A 17,524-nucleotide genomic window follows, 5' to 3' on the forward strand; every position below is an offset into this window, starting at 1 on the left:
AGTGAAGTTGTGTGAAACAACATCTATAAAATTTGATGTTGAGTGTATAACTAATTCTACATATTTAAAATATGTACAAATAAAAACAAAAGGAAATTGGTCTCAAAGAATATATTTAAAATTTCATTATGGCTATAGCCTTTTCAACTTGATTCTGGTCCATTTTTTTCTCTTTTGTGATTGCATTATTATAATATTAGTGTTTTACATATTTTTCTGTAGGACTTAGGTGTTGTGTTGTATAATAACCAAAGCAAGACAAAAATAACAATCTGAGTAAATTGTACACATCTCTTTCAAGGCCCACAGAGAGGAGAAATAAGCAGCTCCTTACTTGGTGTGGCTTAAAGACAAATCTTACCAAAATTCTTTCCTCCTCCAGGACAATACTTTATTTGAAATTCCCAGGATTTATCTAAGTGACTTTAAGTTACAATATGCCAGAAGACTTTTTTATGAAACTAGCTATTTCTTGGTAAGTTGTAGAGAGAGAGGAACACAGCTTACTAATTTTTTGAGAGGAAAAGGGACTAAAGTGTCTGGAAGCTGAGGAGGCTGTTACACTTTTAAGTCTTCAGCATTATCGTGTCTCATTAGGTTCATGGATACCTTGTGTTACGGACTGTGTCCACACAAAATTCATAACTGAAGCCCTAATCCCCAGTAGTGCTGTATCTGAATACGCGGACTCTAAGGCATTTTTTTAAATATGGAGAGAAATACAAAAAGAAAAAGACCAACCTAGAATTCTGAATCCCTATGAACTTATCTTTCAAAAGTGAAGGAAAAATGAAGACTTTCTCAGCAAACAGAAACTGAAGAAATTTTTTACCAGGAGATCTGCCTTGCAAGAAATGTTAAAATAAGTTCTTTAGAGAGAAGATGAATGATATAGTTCAGAAACTCAGACTTACATAAAGAAAGGAAGAACATCTGAGAAGGAATAAGTGAAAGTAAAAGAAAAACTTATTTTTCTTATTCTCAACAAATTTAACAGATAACAATCTGTTCAAGATAATAGTAATAATGTATTCAAATATATATAATTATGTATATATATATGTGTATATATATATGTATATATACACACACACACACACACACACATGCCTATGTATGTTTGTAGCTGGTTGAGGGAAAATAGATAAGAGCTGTTGAAATGAATTCAATTCAAACAGGTTAACAGAAAGCAGATGACAGGTAGAGAAGAAACCTGGGAAATATTAAAGAAGTCAGGTAGGACCTGTGACCAAATACTAAACTGTGCATGTGCAGGGGAGAATTTTCAAGGCCGTGAAGAAGAGAGCTGCTTGATGTTAAACAGAAATGCTGTTGGTTGTACAAGAGTAGGAGAATTTGGAGTCACAAATGGCCAGGATGGAAAGATGTCAAAAATATGACTTCATGTGAGAGACCAGAAATGCCATGCTTTAAAAATAAGGAACATCTCTAAAGTAAAGGCTACCCTAGGCCCACAATAAAGAAGCCTAAAGCCAAGCATGGAACAGATCAAGATTGGGTGGCAAGTAAGCTGATGACTTATAGAGGAAAATAAAAAACAATCTTTAAAGAAAGAAACAGTCTACAATGTGGCATCAACAATATAATGGTATGATTTTAAAATGTATTAGATTTATGGAAAAGTAGGATCTTGTGGCTAATAATAAGAAAAATGAGTCAACAGAAATTGATTGAGGAATGTCACAGATACAGGAATAAGCAGAGATGGACTTTAAAATAGCTATTAAAATTTATATATGTTAAATATAAAACAGAAGCCTGGATCAGATCCTGGAACAAAAAAGGACATTAGTGGAAAAAAAAGGTGGACTTTCAAGACAGCGGGGGAGTAAGATGTAGAGATCACATTCCTCCCCACAAATACATCAAAAATACATCTACATGTGGAACAACCCCTACAGAACACCTACTGAATGCTGGCAGAAGACTTCAGACTTCCCAAAAGGCAAGAAAATCCCACATACCTGGGTAGGCCAAAAGAAAACAGAGACAAAAAATAGGAACAAGACCTGCATCTCTGGGAGGGAGCCGTGAAGGAGGAAAAGTTTCCACACATTAGGAAGCCCCTTCATGGGTGTAGATTGTGGGTGGGTGGAGGGGAAAATTCGGAGCCATGGAGGAGAGTGCAGCAACAGGTGTGCAGAGAGCAACGCAGAGAGACTCCTGCACAGAGGTTGGGTGTCGACCAGCACTCACCAGCCCGAGAGGCTTGTCTGCTCACCCACCAGTCTGGGAGATGGCTGGGAGCTGAGGCTCGGGCTTTGGAATTCAGATCCCAGGAAGAGGACTGGGATTGGCTGGGTGAAGAGAGCCTGAAGGGGGCTAGTGTGCCACAGCTAGCAAGGAGAGAGTCCAAGAAAAAGTCTGGACCTGCCTAAGAGGCAAGAAATCATTGTTTCCTTGTGTGCGAGGAGAGGGGATTCCTTCCCTGTCTTCCCACAAAAGGCAGAGCATTGCCTAAAGGAGCTCCAGAGACAGGCACAAGCCACAGCTATCAGCTTGGACCCCAGGGATGGGCATGAAACTCTAATGCTGCTGCTGCGGCCACCAAGAATCCTGTGTGCAAGCACAGGTCACTTCCTGCCCCCCCCTTCCCAGGAGCCCTGTGCAGCCCACCACTGCCAGGGTCCTGTGATCCAGGGACAACTTCCTTGGGAGAACACATGGTGCATCTCAGGCAGTTGCAATGTCACACCAGGCTCTGCCATCACAGGCTTGCCCCGCATTCCAATTATAGCTACGATACTCATCCCTCCCCCGTAGCATGAGTGAGCCAGAGCCCCCTAATCAGCCACACCTTAAACCTGTCCTGTCTGGGAGGGAACAGAAGCCTGAGAGAAACCTACATGCAGAAGTGGGGCTAAAACCAAAGCCGAAGCCCAGGAGCTGTGCAAACAAAGAAGAGAAAGGAAACTTTCTCCATGCAGACTCAGGAGCAGTGAATTAAACCACCACAATCAACTTGAGGTACCCTGCATCTGTGGAATACCTGAACAGACAACGAATCAACCCAAAATTGAGGCAGTGAACTTTGGGAGCACTGTAGACTTGGGGTTTGCTGTATGCGACTGACTTGTTTCTGATTTTTATGTTTATCACAGTATAGTTTTTAGCACTTAATGCCATTAGTGGATTTATTTATTGTTTTGGTTGCTCTTTTTAAAATAATCTTTTATTTTAATATTTTTAAAAATTATTTATTTATTTATTATTTTTTCTTTTTTCTCCCTTTTCTTCTGAGGATGTGGCTGACAGGGTCTTGGTGCTCCGGCCTGGTGTCAGGCCTGAGTCTCTGAGGTGAGAGAGCCAAGTTCAGGATACTGGACCACCAGAGACTTCCCTGCCCCACGTAATACCAATCGGTGATCTCTCCCAGAGATCTCCATCTCAACACTAAGACCCAGCTCCACTCAATGCCAGCAAGCTCCAGTGCTGGAAGCACCATGCCAAACAACTAGCAAGACAGGAACACAACACCATCCATTAGCAGGGAGGCTGCCTTCAATCATACTAAGTTCACAGGCACCCCAAGAAACACCATCTGATGCAGCCCTGCCCAGAAGAAAGACAAGGTCCAGACCCACCCACCAGAACACAGGCCCCAGTCCCCTCCACCAGGAAGCCTACACAAGCCACTGAACCAACCTTACCCACTGGGGCAGACACCAATAAACAACAGGAATTACATACCTGCAGCCTGCGAAAAGGACACCCCAAACACAGTAAGTTAAGCAACATGAGAAGACAGAGAAATATGCAGCAGATGAAGGAGCAAGGTAAAAACCCACCACACCAAACAAATGAAGAGAAAATAGGCAGTCTACCAGAAAAATAATTCAGAGTAATGATAGTAAAGATGATCAAAAATCTTGAAAATAGAATGGAGAAAATACAAGAAACATTTAACAAGAATCTAGAAGAACTAAAAGCAAACAAAAAATGATGAACAACACAATAAGTGAAATAAGGAAACACAAGCTTTAAATGACACATTAAACAAGATGGACTTAATTGATATTTATAGGACATTCCATCCCAAAACAACAGAATATACTTTCTTCTCAAGTGCTCATGGAACATTCTCCAGGATAGCTATCTTGGGTCACATATCAAACATTGGTAAATTTAAGAAAATTGTAATCATATCAAGTTCTTTTCTGACCACAGTGCTATGAGACTAGACATCAACAACAGGAAAAAAATTGTAAAAAATACAAACACATGGAGGCTAAACAGTACACTACTAAATAACCAAGACATCACTGAAGAAATCAAAGAGGAAATCAAAAAATACCTAGAAACAAATGACAATGAAAACACCATGACACAAAGTCTATGTGATGCAGCAAAAGCAGTTCAAAGAAGGAAGTTTATAGCAATACAATCCTATCTCAAGAAACAAGAAAAATCTCAAATAAGGTAACCTTACACCTCAAGCAATTAGGAAAAAACCCCTGAAAGTTAGCAGAAGGAAAGAAATCATGAAGATAAGATCAGAAGTAAATGAAAAAGAAATGAAGTAAACAATAGCAAACATCAATAAAACTAAAAGCAAGTTCTTTGAGAAGATAAACAAGATTGATAAATCACTAGCCAAGCCAGACTCATCAAGAAAAAAATGGAGAAGACTCACATCAACAGAATTGGAAATGAAAAAGGAGAAGCAACAACAGACACTGCAGAAATACAGAGTCATGAGGGATTACTACAAGCAACTATATGCCAATAAAATGGACAACCACAAATTCTTAGAAAAGCACAGCCTTCCGAGACTGAACCAGGAAGAAATAGAAAATATAAAGAGACCAGCCATAAGCACTGATATTGAAACTGTGATTAAAAATCTTCTAACAAACAAAAGTCCAGGACCAGATGGCTTCACAGGCGAATTCTATCAAACATTTAGAGAAGAGCTAACCCCCATCCTTCTCAAACTCTTCCAAAAAATTACAGATGAAGGAACACTCCCAAACTCATTCTATGAGGCCACCATCACCCTGATACCAAAACGAGACAAAGATACTACAAAAAAAGAAAATTACAGGCCAATATCACTGATGAATATAGATACAAAAATCCTCAACAAAATACTAGCAAACAGAATCAAACAGCACATTAAAAAGATCATACATCATGATCAAGTGGAGTTTATCCCAGGAATGCAAAGATTCTTCAATATATGCAAATCAATCAATGTGATACACCATATTAACAACCTGAAAGGTAAAAACCATATGATAATCTCAATAGATGCAGAGAAAGCTTTTGACAAAATTCAACACCCATTTATGATAAAAACTCTTCAGAAAGTAGGCATAGAGAGAATTTACCTCAACATTATAATGGTCATATATGACAAACCCACAGCCAACATCATTCTCAATGGTGAAAAATTGAAACCATTTCCTCTAAAATCAGGAACAATACAAGGATATCCACTCTCACCACTATTATTCAACATAGTTTAGGAAGTTTTAGACACAGCAATCAGAGAGGAAATAGAAATAAAAGGAATCCAAATCAGAAAAGAAGAATTAAAGCTGTCACTCTTTGCAGATGTCAAGATACTATATGTAGAGAATGCTAAAGATGCTACTAGAAAACTACCAGTACTAATCAATGAATTTGGTAAGTTAGCAGGATACAAAATTAATGCACAGAAATCTCTTGCATTCCTATACATTGATGATGAAAAATATGAAAGAGAAATTAAGGAAACACTCCCATTTACCACTGCAACAAAAAGAATAAAATACCTAGGAATAAATTACCTAAGGAGACAAAAAACGTATATGCAGAAAACTATAAGACACTGAAGAAAGTAATTAAAGATGATACAAACAGGTGGAGAGATATACCATGTTCTTGGATTGGAAGAGTCAGCTTTGTGAAAACGACTATACTACCCAAAGCAATCTACAGATTCAGTATAATTCCTTTCAAACTACCAATGGCATTTTTCACAGAACTAGAACAAAAAATTTCACAATTTGTATGGAAACAAAAAAGACCCTGAATAGGCAAAGCAATCCTGAGAAAGAAATATGGAACTGGAGGAATCAGACTCCCTGACTTCAGACTAAACTACAAAGCTACAGTAATCAAGACAGTATGGTACTGGCATAAAAAGAGAGATATAGATCAATGGAACAGGATAGAAAGCCCAGAGATAAACCCATGCACATATGGTCACCTTATCATTGATAAAGGAGACAAAAATATACAATGGAGGAAAGACAGCCTCTTCAATAAATGATGCCAGGAAGACAGGACAGCTACATCTAAAAGAATGAAATTAGAACACTTCCTAACACCATACTCAAAAATAAACTCATGATGGATTAATGACCTAAATGTAAATCCAGACACTATAAAACTCTTAGAGGAAAACATAGACAGAACACTCTATGACATAAATCACAGAAAGATCCTTTTTGACCCACCCCCTAGAGAAATGGAAATAAAAACAAAAAGAAACAAATGGGACTTAATGAAACTTTTGCACAGCAAATGAAAGCATAAAGAAGATGAAAAGACAGCCCTCAGAATGGGAGAAAATATTTGCAAATGGAGCAACTGATGAATGATTAATCTCCAAAATATATAAGCAGCTCATGCAGCTCAATATCAATAAAACAAACAACCCAACCCAAAAATGGGCAGAAGATCTAAATAGACATTTCTCCAAAGTAGATATATAGATTGCCAACAAACACATGAAAGGTTGCTCAACATCACTAATCATTAGAGAAATGCAAATCAAAATTATAGTGAGGCATCACCTCATACCAGTCAGATAGGCTGTCATCAAAATCTACAAACAATAAATGCTGGAGAGGTTGTGGACAAAATGGAACCCTCCTGCACTGTTGTTAGGAATGTAAATTGATACAGCCATTATAGAGGACAGTGTGGAGATTCCTTAAAAAACTAAAAATAGAACTGCCATATGACCCAGAAATCCCAGTATGGGGCATATACCCTGAGAAAAGCAAAATTCAAAAAGAGTCATGTACCACAATGTTCATTGCAGCACTATTTACAATTGCCAGGACATGGAAGCAAACTAAGTGTCCATCAACAGATGAATGGATAAAGATATGGCACATTTATACAATGGAATATTATTCAGCCATGAAAATAAATGAAACAGAGTTATTTTAAGTGATGTGGTTGGACCTAGAGTCTGTCATACAGAGTGAAATAAATCAGAGAGAAAAAAACAAATACCGTATGCTAACACATGTATATAGAAACCAAAAAAAAAAAAAAAACCAGTTTCTGATGAACCTAGAGGCAGGACAGGGTTCAAGACGCAGACATAGAGTATGGACTTGATGACACGGAGAGGGGGGAAGTGTAAGCTGGGACGAAATGAAAGAGTAGCATTGACATATATACACTACCAAATGTGAAATAGATAGCTAGTGGGAAGCAGCTTCATCGCACAGGGAGATCAGTTCAGTGCTTTGTTACCACCTAGAGAGGTGGTGTAGGGATGGTGGGAGGGAGATAGATGAGGGAGGATATATGGGGATATATGTATACATATAGCTGATTCACTTTGTTATACAGCAGAAACTAACACAACATTGTAAAGAAATTATACTCCAATAAAGATGTTTAAAAAACTTGTTCTCTAAACAAAATCTGGAGTTTTTAGTTGATAGTAATATACCAATGTTAATATATTAGTTTTGACAAACAAACCATGGCTGTATAGAATGCTAACCATAGGAGAAACTAGAAGCGTATATAGAAACTATATTATCCTTGTAACTTTTCTGTAAATCTAAAGTCTTTTCAAATTAAAAGCTTTTGTATATATATAAATCCATATATATATGGATTTAAAAGTAAAATAAGGGCATAGAGAGTGAATAGAAGATAGGTAATTTTAGTAGGTAAATGGATTGCAAATTAAAAAATAACAAAATAAAAAATTTAACAGTGAAAAGCAAAAGGTGTGCAGAAAACCCAAAAAAGCCTAAAATGAAGAGCCAATAACAGACTCAGGAATTGGAGTTTTCCAACATAAACCTTAAAGTAATTATGATAAATATGTTTAAAACAATTGATAAAGAGAGAACACAATTAAAATTTTGTAGATAGAGTACTCCGCTTCTGGTCAGTATGTATTAACAAGGACCAGATTTATGATCCTGCTTGAAAAAAAGCAAAAAGTGTGTGTGTGTGTGTGTGTGTGTGTGTGTGTGTGTGTGTGTGTGTGTGTGATGATTTTAAAGACATTGGGCATAAGGCAATACATGGCAATGTATTCGGTTTCTGGGGCTTCTGTAACAAACCATCAAACTGGATGGCTTCAGCAACAGAATTTTGCTGCCTCAAAGTTCTGGAGACCAGAAATTCAAAATCAAGGTGTCAATAGGGTTGTTTTCCTTTGGAGGGCTGTGAGGGAAAGAACTATTCCAGGCTTGTTTCCTAGCTTTTTGTAGCCTCAAGTGTTCCTTGATTTATAGAGGGCATTATTCCTGTGTCTTCATGTCTTCCCTCTGTACATGTCTGTCTATGTCCAAAATCCCCTTTTTATATGAACACCATTCATATCAAATTAAGGCGCACCCTAAAGACCTCATTTTAACTTGATCACTTACCTATTGCCAAATAAGATCACATTCTCATGTACTGAGGGTTAGGACTTAAACATCTTTTTGTAGTACAAAATTCAACCTGTAACAAGCAACTAAGGAGAGTAATTCTGAGACCAGAAACAAAGAAAAAATGCCATGTGAGTGCTACAATTGCTTTAGCCTACAGATTTGAGGCCACTTCTAAGGAAGCAGAAGAGAGGGTAACTCAGATGGAACCCAGTGAACTCCTGGACTGAGGTGATGAAATAGATGAACCAAGATGGGTAAAGTTCATAGGACAGGGAATCAGAGTAGAGAGAGCTGCACCAGAGCAACGCTTGCCATTTGGAGGAGACATATTGAGTTTTCAGTCGAGTACTTGTAAGCACGAACATGAGAGGAAACTACCAGAAACTGGGAAAGGTCCACATAAAAGAATTCAGTGTAATAGTACCCAGTGCTCACCCAGGGCCAGAGAGAGTTCCTGTCCCCACAAACCAGAATGGAGAACTTTAGAATTCCTGGAGCATTGGGTAGAGTATAGAGAGGGCTCTTATATAAGCAGTTGAGAAATATTAGCCTTAGACTGAGCACACTTAGGTCCCACTTTTTATAAAAAAAGCACTACTTGACATTATTAAACTGTTTCCAAGTAACTTAACTGTGGACAAGAACCACAAGAGATGAGAATACTTACATGAATAAAAAATGTCCAGAGCCAAACAAGGTAAAATTCACAATGTCTGGCATATAATAAAAAAATTACCAGGCAAGCTAAGAAGCAGGAGAATATTACCTATAATGAGTATAAATATCAGTCAATCTTAAACCAACTGCAAACTGACACAGATATTAAAATTTACAGAGAAAGATATTGAAAGTGATTATAACTCTACTCCATATGTTCAAAAATTAAGTGGAGACATGGATAATATGGAAAAGATCTAAATCAAATATCTAGAGATGAAGATTGTACTATATGAAGTGAAAAATTCACTGTATGGGCTTGATACCATATTTGTTATTACAAAAAAAGATTAGTGAATTTGAAAAGGTAAATTAAGTACTATCCAATATAAAACACATAGAATAAAGAATAAAAACAAAATGAACATAGCATTAGTGAGATGAGTGAGAGCTTCAAACAGAACTTTGGCAAGTCAATAAGAAACAGACAACCCAATAGAAAAATGGAAAAGGACTTCAGCAGGCTCCAGTTAAAAAAATAAAAAAGATATCCAAATGTGAATTATTGTTATCAAGCATCAGGGCAATACAGATTAAAATCACAAAGCAAAAGAAAGATTAGTGAGTTGACAAGGATTAGAACAACTCCCACTCTTGGTGGTAGTGTTAACTAATACAACTGTTTTGGCAAGTTGTTTAGGAATATCTAATAAAGCTGAGCATATGCATACCTTGTGGCCCAGCATTAATAATCCTAGGTAGATACTTAACAAAAAAATGCACACACTCACATACATACAAACTTCCCCAAATACATGTGCATGGATGTTCATGGATACATTATTTTGAATAGCCCCACATTTAAAACTATCTTTCAACATTAGAATGGATGGATAATTGATCGTATATTCATGCAATATAATATTAGAGAGCCATGACAATTAGTGAACTACTACTACTTACAACACTATCAATACAATTAGCAAAACAGACACAAACCATTCATACTCTTTGATTTCAGTTATATAAAGTTCATAAAAAATATGATTTAGGATGCTAGAAGTAAATTTGGCTGGGTAATGTTCATCAAAGTTCTGTGTAAAATATTGAAAAGACAAACCACAGATGGGAAGGAGTTATTGGCAACATGTATAAATATATATAACTTAAAATGGATTGGTGTACGTATATATTAAATCTTTTTTAAACAAATATGAACAAAGACGAATTCAGAAGAAAAAATAAGCAAAAGACCTGAGAAAGTACTTAATAAAAGGGAGAAACCCTAATGGCAAATAAAAACTAAAATTTATTAGGCACAGTGGTAATCAAATAAATGCAAAAATAACAATGAAAACAAACAAAATAAATGAGATACTATTTTTACCCATTCAAAGTTACTAAATACACAAAAAAATTTTTAAATTGATAACATCAAGTATTGACAATTGTGTAGAAAACTGGAAGCCTTATACACTGCTTGCATGAATGTAAATTAGTACAACCATTTTGAGAAAGAAATTCACTTTATATAGTAAGTTTTACAATGTGTATACTTAAAACTTAGCAATCCACTCCTGGGTTTGCACCCTAGAGAAAAACTTGCACATATCCAGGAAAAGATATAAAGACAATTTATAGCAGAATTCTTCGTGATAGCAAAATACTGAAACCTATTCAAATGTCCATTAATATCAGGATAGATGAATCAATTTCTCAGTTTATTCATCCCATGGAATATCAGCAGTGGAAATGTGTAAACTACAACTTGCAATAATATAAATACATCTCAGACACATAATGTTAAATGCAAAAAGCAAGGTATAAAAATACACATGTAGTATGGTTGTAAAAATTTTTACAAAGACAAAAATCTATAATATATATTATATGTATATTATATATTATATGTATATTATACATACAGACATATATTATATATATATTATATACAGTCATATTATGTCTATATATAAAGTGTATGATAGAACTGTGACAAAATAAGAGAAAATATTAAATATTAAGGACTCAAGATATTGCTCACCTCTTAGGTAAGAGAGGGAAATGAGATAAAATAAGAGCTCAGAAGAGCTGACAGATTTGAAGGGGATACTTTAAAAAAAACACCTCAAAGATACACAGGGGGCTTCCCTGGTGGCACAGTGGTTGAGAATCTGCCTGCCAATGCAGGGGACACGGGTTCGAGCCCTGGTCTGGGAAGATCCCACATGCTGCGGAGCAACTAGGCCCGTGTGCCACAACTACTGAGCCTGCGCGTCTGGAGCTTGTGCTCTGCAACAAGAGAGACCACGACAGTGAGAGACCCGCGCACCGCGATGAAGAGTGGCCCCTGCTCGCCACAACTAGAGAAAGCCCATGCACAGAAACGAAGACCCAACACAACCAAAAATAAATAAATAAATAAATAAAATTTTTAAAAAAAGAAAAGATACACAGGTATTATTTGTTTTATAACTCTTTAACCTACACATACACACTACATAAACATTCTATTGCATCTAGTAGTATTAAATATAAAGAATTTTAAATGTTATAGAATGCAATAACAAAAGAATTTCTCATAATAAAATATGCACAGAGACTTTTAATTCTTTTTTCTGTGCAAGTATATTTCACCAGAGGAGCATTCAATGTGTATTTGCATAGCAACTCATCACATTTCAGTTAGTAAATATAGATAAACTGAAGCATTAACTTCAAAATATGATTATAGCAGAACATAATTAGACTTTCATTCATGTGCCAGTCATGGATCCTGACAGCCCATGAAGAGCCCTCTGTGGTCCCACTCCACCTGCTGATCTTCATATGGTGTCATCTGTACAAGCCACATGATCCCCATCCTACCATTAAAGACGATTGGACACCTGAAAAGCAGGTAACCCAAGCTACATTTGGGTGTTTGGTCATTGTGAATTGTACCCTGTGAAAATATAGGTAGAATATCATAGTTTTGCATTCTCAGGGAGATGAAATGAGAAATATAAACTCAATCAACCTTTAGCAGGAGTTGAAACTGAAAACATACATGAGCTAGAAGATACCATGGTGTAATGATTTTAATCTGAAGTTATGAAAAAGTAGAAACTAAGAGTAAAATAATCCTATGAGGAATGAAAAGATAAAGAAGTAGTAGAGAATAAATCATCTGTTAGGAAAGGTCAAAGGAAATGGGCACCTATAGAGTAAATCATTCATATCAGTGATGAAAAACTGAAGCTTAAATCCATAGACTTATTTGGCTGAGATCTCTAAAATGCCTTACACTCAGGTCCCCTCTTCTGTTTCTGAAATTCTGAGGTTCTTTGACCTTTCCTAGCTTCTTATACATACATGATTTTACAATATAGATTGCTTTTCTTGTGTCAACTTTAATTACATTAGCAGTGCTGACAGCATATGATAAGACCACTAAGAATAGCATTTGTAACATTTCTACCCAAACTATAATCTTAAATGTGAGGCAAAGTATCAATAATGTGAATATGTGTGCATCTCTGTGCATGTGTATATGCACATACTCATACATATATATGTATACTTGGATACATAAAATTAGCTTTAATCTGAAATCTGTGTATTAATCTGCCTGATTCTATTATTTGGGCTTACTGCCAAAAAATTTTTAAAAATCTACATCATGGTATATGCAGATGATATTGCCTATCTGTTCCTGGACTTTTATGATGCACCAGAGTGCAAAAGGTAGTTCATTTTATACTATTCATCAAAAAGCTATTGCCTAGAATGTAAGATATGACACCCCCCCAACAAAAAATCCACCTGTGCCAAGTTCTGCATTAAGAATATGAATTATGTGGCAGCAGATATAGTTATGTTCAAGTGTATGCATATTCTGGCAACACTTTACATCAACCTGGATCTGCTTGACATAAGAATAGGCATATTTATGTTCTCTTTGTTGAATAACGATAATGTAATATTTATAGTGTGAAAGGCATGCTTTTATTCTGATGCACATTACATTTATTAATTATACTTGCATGTAGAGAAGGGTGAAGAGATTGATGAACATGATTGATCCCTGTCTGAACACACTGCTCTACATAATTCTCTTATTGCTTTACATGGGAAAGCCCCATCTACCTTTATTTCTAAAATCCTAAATCCTATCTAAAGCATTTTGGGTTATTGGAAAAAACTCATTTTCACGCTGGTTTACAGTAAAAATTTCCTAGATTCAGATCCTGTAATACTAATACAAAATGGATGTATTTTCTCTATTCTTACCACTACTTTTACAGTAATCTTTAAACGAAAAACACAGGAATAGAATAAGACCAATATTTAAAATCAGGCTTTAAGAAAATATGTCCTCCATGCTGTATCTGCCCAGTGTAAGAACTTAGAGAAATCTTGGATGTTTTGAGATTTTCATTTTGTAGAGAGTGTTCTTAATAGTATATGGCCACTTTCAAATCATTACTTCAGTAACAGATTTTCATTTACACCTGGTATGTGTGTAATCCACAATGATGTGGATGAATTTCACATAAACTGCTAAAATCCATAGATGCATACGAAAGGCATTTTGTAGCTCAGCATTTCTAAAACTGTGTTTCACAGTCACTAGTTCTTGGGAGATCATTAGTTTCTATGTAAAGCTAAGAACAATAGTCAAAGGTGATGGGGAAAGCTAAGTTATGAACAAATTAAAGAGATTTCTTAATTTTAGAATTCTTCATAACAAGTAATATGCATGGTGCATAGCTAAGAGAAGAATGCCCCCATGTAAGGCTATCAAATTTATTTGACCACTATTTGTTTTCTTTTTTTAACCAGATTAAACAGCCTACTTAAAATTGTCTTAAATAAAATTTTCTACCAACTGTACCCTTCTACCAACTTTATCCTTTCAGGATGGTTATTTTTATAGTCCAGATTAATTGAAAATTGTTTAGAAATGAGTGTTTCCTGCTTGATATTAAACTTCAAATTCTAATAGAAGAATTTATGAATGAATAGTACACCATGCAGTACATTAATGTGAGACTCTCAGCAAAACCATAGATCTCACAGAGTTTATTGTCTTAGCTAGCAGTTCCTATTTTCTAAATGTAGATTTTGGATGCAGAGATATTTGAGAAACAATCCTAGTAGAGGGTCTTTTTAGATGGTTATGATTTGTTTGTCTTTTATGGGTGTTAAAGAGTTCTTCCTTGGACTTTTGTTAAATCATGACTTTATAGATCATAAAATTTTTCCATAGGAAAAGATAACCAGTTTTTTGCCTTTATATTCTTATTTTTAAGTATATTTTATCTTATTATATAATTTTAATACCAAATGCAATACATATAAGCAGGTTGTTAATAAAATAGGTTGTAATTTTTGATAAATATTCATCTCAATTGGTAGGTGTATATGTGTATAGGTGTGCATCTAGTAAACTACTAGCTATACATCTTTAGTGTACAATGGACATGGCACAGGCCATTTTACAATAAAAACGGGACATTGGATAATCTGGCAAGTCCATTAATTAGAAGTTTAGAGAGAGTCTTCTATACATTAGTTTACCATTTTGCTTTGATTAGCACAGAAAAATAATATTATATCTTGGCTAAGGAGCAAAGAATCTGAAGATCAACAAGAAATGGGTAGGAACATTCCCCTCCAAGGCATACTGCTTAAAGGCAAATGAGTACTCATCTGTTAAGAAACTTCATGTAATGGTGTTTGTCACTCAGTAGACAATTAGTATTTGTTGAGTCACTGAATAAGTGAATGATTGTATTAATATTGATAATTTATGAATTTTACTGACACAAAACATAGTTGAATCATATGTATAATATGCAATGCTCACCTTAATATTCACTGATCTAGCTGTCCTATGGGAAGGAATATAGGAATGGATTCGAGTGCAGTTATCAACTAGTGGCACATGAGGATGGAGCTATCCCTTGATATCAAATATATGGGGAAGCCCGTGCCATCCAGACCACTTCAAAGAACAGTATCCATGTGAATTGTAACTCGCTTGAAGACCTGGGAAAATGGAAAGCTGGTTTGTGAAATGACATGCTCAAACAGCTTAGAAATGGTATTGCAACTTTAGGTAGCCTATAAAACAACATCAGAGCCATGGCTATGGGTAAATCATTAATAGTTCAACAAGAAACAGCAAATTCTTATCAGGAAAACTTCAAGGTTCTAAATCGAAGGCCGAGAACTGACATTTGCAAATTAAAGGCAATGTGGGAACAATAATTCAGTTTTAGAAAGTTTTAAGTAATATCTTTAGGAGTTGTTGTCCTTAGCAATTCTATGGAAAGAGCAGGGACCTGCAACTGTGGGAACTCCTGGGTCTGTCCAATGGCACATCTCATTGATCCAGTCGCCCAGCACATCAGGTCTAAAACATTTATGATTTCAAATATAACACTTTTTCTTCAAATAATTTTTCTGTTCTTATTGAAACTCCATCTTAAATTTCTATTCATTAAAAATAATTTATCATACCAGGAAAAAAAGTTTAAAACCGTGCTTGCAGATCTTTTAATTCAGAACTGAATTTTAAAATCTCTTTCCCTAACTTTCTATTTTCACCTGGTTTAAAATAAATTCTTTATACTGAACTTCTCCATCTCCTTTAACATTCAGTAACAATAGAACAGAGTACCACACTTACATGAAGCAGCGGAATCAGAAGGTGAAGTGGTTGCCTGGCAACATCACCTGTGAGTAATTAAGCATCTCTTGAGAATTGCTTAATTTGGCTTTAAATTCTTGGCCTTGTTACAAATAGCTATTTGGACTAGTTGGAGTCTGCCTAACTATTGCATTAAAGTTTATAATGCCCAAGATGGGGAACCAAGTAAGAAGGTTTTATCACCAAAATTTGGTTTTTTGACAAGGTTCACATCTCACTCCTTTCCTTGTAGTCAGCCAAAGGCACAAACCAGGATAAGTAGAGATGACTGTGATTGTCACAGATGAAAACCTACATCCCCTCTAAGTAATTTACAATAGAACACTATTTTTTGATTCCTAGCCATTCTTTGTCTTATTCTGACTTAAGTAGGTGCTAAAAATACATGGAGGAATCCAGTTTAGGTACTCTGACAGGAGGGCAAGGCATCTACACATGAATAAGATGGATTTGAGTACCTAAAGAATGTTGAAAGCTAAGTCAATATTCTTTCAAATCTGAAGACTTAAAAATCATTTCAAACTACAAGAAGCATATGGTATGGAATTTCATCACATTTTATAACCCCTCAATCATCATGCTCTCAGGCAACTTTTCAGAACACTCCTTTCCCCAAAGAAGAAGTTCATCAAAGAGCATCCTCTGAGACACATTATGAGAACAAAGGCTTTGGAATGCTCTCAATTTAATCAAGATGCCTAAAGTACCTTTACAGAAATATATATGACTTGTGGGACTTTGTATATATTAAAACACTCTAAACTGTGGGATTTAAGTAGAATCAACATAAAAGTAATAATAACAAACTATTTCATTTAAAATGCCAATAACTTTATAGTTAAAACTGATGAAATAAAGGTTAAAATGATCCAACAGCTTAATGAAATAAAGAGCAAAAAAAGTGAGGTAAAGATACCGCTGCAAATCTAACAAAAGAAGGCTGTAAGATAGGAGGGGTTTTTTTTGGGTTTTTTTTTGCGGTATGCGGGCCTCTCACTGTTGTGGCCTCTTCCGTTGTGGAGCACAGGCTCCGGACGCGCAGGCTCAGCGGCCATGGCTCACGGGCCCAGCCGCTCCGCAGCATGTGGGATCTTCCCGGACCAGGGCTCAAACCTGTATCCCCTACATCGGCAGGCAGATTCTTAACCACTGCACCACCAGGGAAGCCCAAGATAGGAGTTTTGAATGTCTTTTTTCAATAGAAAAAATAACATAATGTCAATGATAAAAACATCAATCTATAAAGAACAAACTCTCCATTATTAGCTTTTAGAAAATATAAATAGAATTCTTAAAAATAATCATGTTAAAAAAAAACCTTCCAATTTTAATATATGGAAGTACATTCATTTATAAAGAGAAGCACAGTGATCTCTTAGAGGGAACAAGATGAATAAGGTGGTGTACATTTTAGGAAGGTGCAATAGTATTAACTGTCGGTATTCAGTAAGTCTTGGAAAGTTTTGCCATCAAGGGAGCCAGCAAGGTTTTGAAAGCCATGAAATATCTTATCATTTTTAGGAGAAGC

This window comes from Lagenorhynchus albirostris, chromosome 6 (genome assembly GCF_949774975.1).
Source record: "Lagenorhynchus albirostris chromosome 6, mLagAlb1.1, whole genome shotgun sequence".
NCBI lineage: Eukaryota > Metazoa > Chordata > Mammalia > Artiodactyla > Delphinidae > Lagenorhynchus > Lagenorhynchus albirostris.